The sequence below is a fragment of the Danio aesculapii genome, chromosome 6 (genome assembly GCF_903798145.1).
Source record: "Danio aesculapii chromosome 6, fDanAes4.1, whole genome shotgun sequence".
Lineage (NCBI taxonomy): Eukaryota > Metazoa > Chordata > Actinopteri > Cypriniformes > Danionidae > Danio > Danio aesculapii.
In genome coordinates this window covers 24,647,888-24,658,521 of record NC_079440.1, presented here as the reverse complement: position 1 = coordinate 24,658,521, position 10,634 = coordinate 24,647,888, and the positions used below count along the sequence as shown (strand labels likewise).

Here is a 10,634-nt window from a genome sequence, read left to right as displayed (position 1 = left end):
TTTTTGATTTTTATGTTGAGCCTTCCATGTGGGATACATCATTTGTGAAGTTGAATGCCATTTTGATGTATTTGGATTTTGTTTTTCCAATAAATAAATAAAATAAAAAAATCTCTTGAACAGACATACAAATAATCACAAGCTTTTCATTTAGTCAAATACACGCTGAAACTATATATATATATATATATATATATATATATATATATATATATATATATATATATATATATATATATATATATATATATATATATATATATATATATATATATAGCAATATGTATTCAAAACTTTTAGTCTAAAGTCATTATTTTAGGCAATTATACTTTAATAAATACTTTAATAAATACAGTGCTTGCTTTATTACAAATTTAATGTTTCTTCTTTGCAAATGCTATTTTCATAAATGCGAGTAAACCTTAAATAACAAAAATATGATTGTCTGAAAAGATTAACATTCTTCAAAGTATCTTTTTAAAAGAACCTCAGAAAGGTTTAGAACCTCTTGAGGTGAAGTCAATTTTCATTTCTCCTATTTGGACTTTCTTGTGCTACTTTAAGGAGCAGAATAAAATGAACTGTATAAAACTGTTCATACTTAAACACCTCAGAGATTGAAACTGACATTTGAAATTTTTGAATTGATTTTTGAGATTGTTGTAGCTACACATTAGCAAGCAAAAGTGAATGAAAACTAAATTGAGGATTATTCTTATTAACCTTGAAAAATTTATGATAGAATTTTCCCATTGCTATAAATGCACTGTAAAACCCAACAGTCAACTTTGTCAAATGAAATGAGTGTAGTTAACTCAAAGTTAATTCTACTCATTTGAAAAGAGTTTTGAACTCAGTGTTGAAGGTAATGAGTAAATACCTAATTACTTCAACTATAATGGAATAAGTTCACAGTACTCAGATTAGATGTTTGTTGCAATTGGTTTCCTCATATGGTTTGAGTTGCCATAACTTATTGGGTTTTAAAGTACTCAGTTGCTTTGAGTACTCTTCATTTATCTGGATTTACTGTACTCAAATTCTTCATTTACTCAAATGGATTAAGTTCACAGTATCTGTTTCTTTAAATGGTTTAAGTTACCTTAACGTTTTGGGTTTTACAGTGTGTATGTTACCACCATTATTGTGTTTGCATACAATATTGCAAAAGCATTATATACAAAAAACAAGCAATGACATTGACAAGAAAGGCAATTATACCATGAAAAAATACTATATAATCTAAACATTAACAAAGACATCACTAAACACAAAACTCAGCTACTCATCCCATTTATTCAATTTAATCAACATGTTGGGCTGCACGGTGGCATGGTGGGTAGCACGTTTGCCTCACAGCAAAAAGGTCGCTGGTTTGAGCCTCGACTGGGTCAGTTGGCGTTTCTGTGTGGAGTTTGTATGTTCTTCCCGTCTTCGCGTGGGCTTCCTCCGGGTGCTCCGGTTTCCCCCACAAGTCCAAAAACGTAGTATAGGTGAATTGGGTAGGCTAAATTGCCCATAGTGTATGTGTGTGAATGAGTGTGTGTGGATGTTTCCCAGTGGTGGGTTGCAGCTGGAAGGGCATCTGCTGCATAAAACATATGCTGGATAGGTTGGCGGTTCATTCCGCTGTGGCGACCCCAGAAAAATAAAGGGACTAAGCTGAAAAGAAAATGAATGAATCAAATTGTTTTAAAGCAATCTTTCCACAAGAGGGTAGCAAATGACCAATGTTGGATTAAATAAACTTTCATAAAATCGTTTCTACCTTTCAGTATTGCCATACACAACTTAGAAAAAATGCATGTAAGTAAACATTCAATTGCTCACTTTCCAAAATAACGGAGGAGCACTGTCCTCTGCTCAACTTTGCATTTTTAAAAAATATTTGAGAGAGAGAGCAGCATGACATAACATGTGTCATACATGTTGACACATCTTTATTTTTGTGTTTAAGACAGTTTTAAGGGAATCTCTAGGTAGCCATAAATAAACATGCCTTGTATTTGCTCATATTTCAGATGAAAGGCTTCATCATGTCATGTGGCTCCAAGGTCAAGAGTTCAGAACCCCACATTCCACATGGGTCACTTCTCATATATGAGAAAGTGTTGTACAAGAAAACTCTTTCACAGCTACAGATCGAGAGAGATCAGACCATGACAAGATGAGAGAAGGGGTATGTGGGTCAAAGTTTTAAAAATAAAATAAAAAATACTAATAATTTAGGTTTATTAATTAATTAAAATAGATAAATGAACAATACACAACATAAAAATTATAAAAGTAAATATATTTGAAATTAAATAAATATATAAAACAAAAAATTCAAGTAAAGTCAAATCACCGTTATTTCTGCTTTTCACAATATTTTACTGGATGTTGGCTAATTCAAGCACAATTAAATACTAGTAATAGTTGTAAAGTTTTATCGCTTTTAAAAAAAATTATCAATGGCATATGCAGTGTGTCAGAAAGTCAAAAAGCAAGTTGTTGTGGCAATGTTGATGTGGTACACATATCAGTGTAAAGGATGTAATTCTACTGTAAGGCATTAAAAGCGTAATACAACTTTGCCCTCAGCCTGATTATGTCCTGTTCATTTATTTATTTTTTTAAATAATTTTTTTTGTTGATGCTGTTGATTTAGTTTTTTTTGTGCAAATAAATAAATTAATATCATACATAAATATATATATATATATATATGCCTAAAAGATCAAAATCATTATTCCAAGTCACTCGAAAAGTAAGTAAAAAAGTTTAAAAGTAATTCATATTATTTTAAAAAACAACAACAGTATTGTGCACCACACCAACATGTTTTGGCTAAACTTGTCTTTATCACGGTGACCTATAATTATTACATTTAATGTATTTAATATTTACAGTTATATTTTATTTCCACTATCATAATTTGAAAAAAAAAGTAAACACTTGAAATGATTTCTGTGAATATACAATGACTTTTTAAAATTAAATGTACAAATTCCCAAACCGGACGTCCTGTCTTTAAGCCATGTCCATGCAACAATGTTACATATGCAAAAGATGAGTTTAGGATTTTCATTTTTCAAAGTAGTACGAGTGCATTGAAACGGATTATGCATTGCAATTCCCTGATATTCCATAGTTGATTTTTTCCCAATTGGATTCAATTTACCGTTCATTTAATAAAAGAAAAACAAAATGACTGACAAAGAGAAAGAATGCAAACAAAACAAATGAAATCAAAGAATTAGGGCAGGGGAATCATGTTCGGGACTGGATTTTGTGGCGTCTCTCTTTCCGTCTGTGCAGATGCTTTGAGCAGGCCTGGTTCAGAGGCATACATATGCATGAGAAGTGAAAGATGACATGAAGCCTCTGTGTACATCTTCATTGACACTCAAAAGCAGCATATCAATGTTTCCAAGACAGCAAGAAGCTCCAAAACAAAGTTTTCCATCTTGGAAGGGTGCTGTCTCATTAGTGGCAAATCACGACTCTGACATTTACACTGTAAGCAGTGCTAAAGCATTTCCATTTCCTTCAGAACGGAGCAGAACATTTCACTCAGACAACATAAGTCTGTTTGTTCACAAAAAACAAGCCAGAAGAGGAGGCAGAGGGATAAAAAAGAAAGAAAATGCAAATGAAAAAGTAAACATATCCTGCAAAAACAAATACACACAAACATGAAATTTAGCTCAAAAACAATCACACCATTTTTGTTTTGCTTTTTCCTTTGCATGTTAAAAGCAAACTGAACTCATATATGCAATGAAGTGCAGCAGTAAACACAATAAAACATTTTATATTGCTTAAGTCGATGACTTCTTTCAGTGAATTGTTAATTGTAAGGGCTTATTGATTAGTTAATAACATAATCGACTAAATGACAAAGTTAAGAATTTGGTTGAAAAATATGTGTGTTTGTGTCTAAGAAAGGCCAAACTAAAGTCAGGTCAACATGTTTTGCCTTGAATCAAATCAGTTGGCAATGACAGAGTGATCCTGCTATCACTAAAACATGTAACAGATAAGGCTGATTTACAACATCTATGAAATCAGAGGAGTGGTTAAAGATATTACTTTGGATAACACTTACCTAAAAATATTATTTGTTTATTTAAAATGCATTTAATTTGTATTGGTAATCCTTAATTTGAAGGTGTCTTTGTTGCACATTTTATATAGTAGTTACAATTAATTAAGCATATACTAATCCCAGGCTTAACCCACTTCTTAACCCTAAACATATAAGTACATGTAATTAATAAATTTTATTCTGTAGTCAAAATAATATTTAAACTGCAACAATGACAGTGTAATCACATTTTCCCCATTTTAAAATGATTGAATTAATTGAAATGAATTCTGATTTGTATTAAATTAGGATTTAAAGAATCTAAACATTAAAGTTTCTCCTCTGAAAAATATCATTTTGTGATTTAGGGTTAGGATCAGAACATTTGTCTGGTGGTTGCTTGACATTGTGGCATCATTGGCTCCACTTCAAATTAATTTATGATTCTAATAGCACATTTCCAAGCTTTCAAAATAACAGATATAGTAAAAAATTTTATTATATTAACGTTATGTTTATTAAAATGAACAAGTAAGGCATTGATTCACAGAGAAGAAATGCATTTAAAAATGTATGAATGAATAATCATAATTTGAGATCTTTTGGAATGAACATTATGTCAAATACAACAATCCACTAATTTTAATGTGGTGATTTATGCAGTATTGTTCAAACATCTTTATTGTCATTTTTAGAACCTCAAAATTGAGGAACTTTATATGATGTGTAAGGATTGGCTGAATGATGTGTGAAAATGTTGAAGGAAGAAGATAATTTACAAAAGCATAAAAAAAGACAAATTCCACAAAAAAAAAAAAAAAAATAAACAAAATAAATAAATAAATAAATAAAATAAAAGATTAGCAGTGTCTGTAGAGAGGAACTACATAGAAGAATAGAAGAAGATGCCCAAAAATAGATGTGCCATGCTTGTAGCATCATGCTCAATAAGACAAGACGTTCTAATTGGTGACAAAGGTGTTTCAAGAAAGTATTGATCAAAGGCTGTGAACACGCATTATGTGATTTTTTTTCTTCATTTAAAAAGCAACAAAAACAAATGAGCTTTCAAACAAACTTCTTTCATGTTGGCATCAAACTGTAATTTTTTGCAGAATTGTTTGGGAAATATATGAATTTAATTAATTTTGGAATACGGCTGTAAAATATAATCTGGAAAAAGGGGGCAGATTAAACTTTCTAAATGCACTGTATGTCAATTCCCACTAATTTCATAGTTATAATAGCAAAAAACAAACAAACAAACAAACAAACAAACAAACAAACAAACAAACAAACAAACAAACAAACAAACAAACAAACAAACAACAACAAAATGAAGATGATGATCATTATTATGATTATGCCTATTATTATTGTTATTACTATTTAGATAAAACAGCAACAAAAAACAAAAAGAAAAAAAAGACAAAAAAAACAATGATTGAAATAAAAATTAAACAAATAAATAATGAATAATAATAATACATATTACAACAAAACAACAATAATAAATATTATTACATGTAATAAAAATAATACAAAAACAACAACAAAATGTAATAATAATAATGATAATAATAATAATAATAATAAATTACAATAATAAATAATAAGTTATTATGTTTAATATATTGTATTTTTCTTCTTTTGATCATTATTATCATTATTATTATTGTTATTATTATTATTACTATTATTATAATTTTATTTTGTTATTATTATATAAGCTGTGGACAGTTGTTGTACAAGTAAATTCTAGTGTCATGCCGGCGGAAGTAGAAGGGGTTTCAAGCCCACTTCATTCTCAGTTTTTTTTTTCTTGATAGATGTGAATCTCAGCCTCCTCCTAGTGGCCCCTCCCACTAAAACGCGCAGAGAGACAGAAAGCGGGAGAGGTATTTAAAACTTTTTGAGAACTGTCACAGGCTTTGTCATCCCGAAAATCGTGGCGTTTGTCGCGGTATTAATTAGTATACAAACAGAAGCGTATACTCGCCGCTCCTCTATTACACAAGCCGAAGGAAAGGTTACTACGTGAACTCCCAAAGAAACTTTTCTTCAGCACTAACTTACTGAAGATTTGCTGGTATGTCACTTTGTTTTTGCTATAGTTTTACACGTGTACATTATTTTAAGGGTGCTGTAAAAGTAGTTTAGGGCTCTTTTAAGAAGTGATTTGTTTTTAATCATCATGTTTACAATCGCATGCTCACTACTCCGTTAGAAAAACGCGACGCGACAGAACTGACGTTATAGCGCTTCCAGTTTAATTCATAAGGTTTGTGTTTACTACGCAAAGTGATGATAGTAAAGTTCATGCAAAGATGTATTCAATAAGTGATTTTAAAGTGTCATTAATCTATATTTTTTATTTAAAACTGAGCTGAAGTATGTTGGCTCTGTGCAGATGTTGTGATGTGGTCAGGATGAGCTGTGCGTTTGAACTGTCAGCTGAACTGAACTGCAATGTGCTGTTGTCCAACAGAAAGACTCTTAATTCTCAGTTTTTTTCTTCTTTTTTCATTAACACCAAGTCCAACTTTTTTTTTTTTTGGCATGAGTGGACTGCCCTGCACAGGAATTTCATTTAATCAAATTAATGTACATAGTTCACATAACACTGGAGGTACAGTCATGACATGGATCTCTTCCAGTTGCATGTAAAGACAAAAGCCTCTTCCCTTTACTAGTTGCAGGTATTGTGAAATTCTTAAGTGGGCCGGTTAGTTTTAGAAATGACTCCTTGGGGCATAGTGAAATATGTGAAAAATCAAAAGTTGAAGGTGTGCAGTTGTCTTGGAATTTCTTTCACTGAACTTAATACTGTTGATACTTGTTTAACTAGCAGATTAATATGATGTCTTATTTTATAGTGCAATCATTTGGTGCATGAGGACTCTGCTATGGCTTTTTAGTGGAAAATATCATGTTATGTTGTTATATCATCTTCAGCAGATGTGGTTTTCAAGTGGAGGGCTGAATTTCAAAATGTTTTTATAAAGTTGCAAAGTCTGTTTTTTTTGGTTATAGTGTTAATGAAGTTGACGTATTAATTGTCACTTGATTGACAGGTGTCAAATTTGACAGGACCTAATACTTTAATTTAATAAATAAGCCATGTCATTGTTGAATTTTACTTGTGTTTGAAAACAATTTTGGAATGGTGTTGTTTCTTGATGTCCTGCATAAAATTTGAAGCAAAATCAGTTGATGACCACTGTTACTGCATACATTTTTGGTTTTATTCTGTAAACTTCTCATAACAATTTAAATTAAAAATATATAAATTGGTATTAAATGTACATTTTATGTAAAATTTGTTACATTTGAAGACACCCCCCCCCCCCATAATTAAATGTAATAAAATTTAATAACATTTAATTTATTAATTAAATTAAATAAATGAAAAAATCTTAATGGCATTGTTTATTTATTTGTTTGTTTGTTGTGTCACATAAACTATTCTAAACACAAAACTGTACCTGTTCTTAGTGATGTGCCATCTGGGATGCTGCGTTTAGCTACAGTACCAACTTAGACCTTTTTCAAACTTAGCAGTTCAGCATAGTGGATAAATATTTTATAACCCAATTCATAACCCATTTTTCTGATGCTTACTAGTTACGCATTTATAAAATGAATAGCTGTAGTCGAGACCATAAGTCTCTTTCATTATTAGTGCGTGACTCATCTTAAGGGGATAGTTTTTGGGTCCCGATCAGACTTTTCATGCCTGTCAGACATTAGATGATGTCTGCAAGTGTCTCACATGAGAAAATCCAGGATTTACTATGTAGTGAATTCCTTGGAAATAATCTAATCAGAGCACTTGAAAGTACTTTTGCCTTAAGAGACTGTTTATTCAGTGATTATTGCAGTAGAGATGGGTTGAAGATTGAAGGTGTTTTCAGAAGGACAACAGGGCTGTGACTATGTGACTCAAGACCCCTGAGACATGTTGATTAAGGCTTTGAGGGTTCAGCATCATTCACTCCCAGCTTATTAGTTTCTGAAAAGACAGAGGAAGTTCTGTGCTTTTTGGAGGGAACTAAATTCACTGATGATCAGTTTTGCCAGTAATGCATTACTTAAACTAAAGTAATACACTGCTTTTCATTTCTTTTTCAAAAAACAAAAACAAAACAAAACAAAAACAACCCCAGTTACTGTGTTTTCCTATTTTTTGAACATTGAGAGCTCTCTTGTCACTGTGTAGAGAGAAATCATGTGCATATGTGTTGTGTGTGATGTGTGAACACAGTCTCAGAAAAAAAATGTACAAAAGCTGTCTAATTTTAATCTAAAGGGGTAATAGTATCTAAAGGATCCATAACCAAATCTTAAAAGTAAATAGGATCCATATAGTTGCTTTAAGATATGTAATAGTACCTAAAAAGTACAAAAATGTGCCTTCTAAAAGGGTACTGCCCCAGTGACAGCTATTGTGCCTTTGTTTATGACAGTGCATGGTACTCATTTTCAGCTTAATTGTGGTTTTTACTCATCTCACTAGCACAAAAAACAATTCAGCATCACTGAAAATGCATAAAAACTGTGAAATACAAACTCTGAATATTAACTTCACCCACAAATAAAAAAATGACTCACAAATTACTCACCCTAAAAGGGATCCAAACCACTTGTTGAGCACATAAGAATTCATTTGAAAATGCTGTAAACATATGGCGTCAATAGTAGAAAGAACAAATACTATGGAAGTCACTGGTTAACAGTTTTCAACATTCTTCAAAACGTCTTTTATGTTCAGTAGAATATAGAAACTCAAACTGCTCTGTGACGAGTAAAGGGTGAGTAAGGGTTAGTAAATCATGACAGAATTTTCATTTTTGGGTGAACTATTCCTTTAATTTCTGAATAGTGTTAGACTTTTTCATGCGATGCAGAAAGGCAGCAAAGCTGAAAGGTTCAGCCTGGGTATTTATTCTCTTTACATTACACTTTTGGTGTAAAAAGGGCCTTACATTTGTGCAATAACACAAACAAGCAAGCCACCCCAGATAAAAAAGCAATGCAGTAACACAAATTTTACTAATAACACTTTTTAAAAGTAACACAAAAGTGCAGTCAATGACATTTAAAAGTAAATATGATAACAAATTATGATTTATTACAATGCATTTCAGTCATTTTAAAATATTTTTTGTCACATTTTGCGAGTGGTGGTGATGTCACTGATGATTCACAACTAGAGACGTATGAGTAAAAACTGCATGTTGATGCAAGTGTATGTGAGTTACTCTGCACGCTCTGATGTGAGTCACAAGCCAGAGGTCACACACGCAGATGTGCAGATGTCCCATGTAAGTGCGTGCGTATATGTGTGCTCTGTGGTCTTAGCGGCGGCCCTGAGGTGTGTGATTTAGTGTGTGTTTGTGTACATGCTGTGTGAATGAATGCGTCCGGTGTTAAAGATGCGAAATTGGCCCAGTGAGTCGTGTAGATTGATCAATCTGCATCACAGTTGGAGGTTGTGGTTTTGTTTGAGTGCAGCTGGCCACTTCATGTCCCCAGTGTGTCACTGTTTGACACGTGGCTATGCTCGCAGCCAACGCAGAGAGGATCCATTTGGTCTGACGAGCACATCTTCCATTATAAACATGTCAAAGGGGCCCTCGTCACCGTTCACTTACGCAAACGGGAAACCGCACTCTGTTTAGGCTGAATGGCTCAATCCAAATAAGACTCATTAGCAGTCAAGAGGTTCATGTTGGACATCATTATGTTTTTTGTTTTTGTTTTTTTTCCTCCTCCACCTCTAAAGTGGCTCTAGATGATGTGCTCTACAGGTACCCACAATTTCATAAGAACTCATGCCATGCTTTTTGGCTCGGACAATGTAGGCTGGAGTGAGTTGTGTTTTATTTATACATGGCTGGAAATAGTTGCGGTGTGTTATTCTCTAGAGGTCATGCTGTATTCTAGTCTGTCCTCTCTCTCATGCTGAGATGGTTTCTGGTGAGACGTGGTCAAACGTACAATAAAGACCCCATGAAATCAAAATCCTAGTTTTATGACTTTTTGTCCATGGCTGTAAGCTTTGACAGCGTCTATAAACTAGTGCGGTTTTAAAAATTGGCATTTAAAAATATAAAAACTTTTCCTTTAAAGTACAGGGATTAAACATGATTAAAAGGGTCCTGTTATGCTTTTTACACTTCAAGTTTCTTTAGTGCATAACTGATTGAGCATGAAAAGGTTATAAGTACTTGAGCTATTCTGTTATTTTTCTGTGTGCTTTTGACATCACTGTTGTGTATTTGACAGCTAATGTGAAATAAAATTCTCATGTAAGAAGGACTCTCCTTTTGTGCTTGTGCTTCTAGTTGTGTGCTCAGAAAAAAACTGAAAGGACAAAGCTTTAAAATTTGTGCAGATGTTTTGTTTGTTGTTGCAGGAGTAACCAAAGCATGATCATTTGCATTTAAATTAACATACAGTACATGAAAACAGTGTATGGGCATTAAGCACAAAAATGATCTGTGAAGAATTTTTTTGATATGCTTGCATATTTTTTATCGATAAAGCTCTTCAAAGTCGCTTT

At 32.5% G+C, this 10,634-nt stretch overlaps 1 protein-coding gene across 1 annotated transcript in view; it reads left to right on the top strand.

Moving 5' to 3' along the window:
- Positions 1–5,966: 5,966 nt before the first annotated feature.
- The window catches only part of tgfbr3 (transforming growth factor, beta receptor III), a 253,478-nt gene continuing 248,810 nt past the window's right edge, over positions 5,967–10,634 (top strand). The window contains exon 1 of the mRNA XM_056459804.1: positions 5,967–6,158. The gene's annotated coding sequence lies outside the window, so the exon portion shown is untranslated. The remainder of the gene's footprint in view (positions 6,159–10,634) is intronic.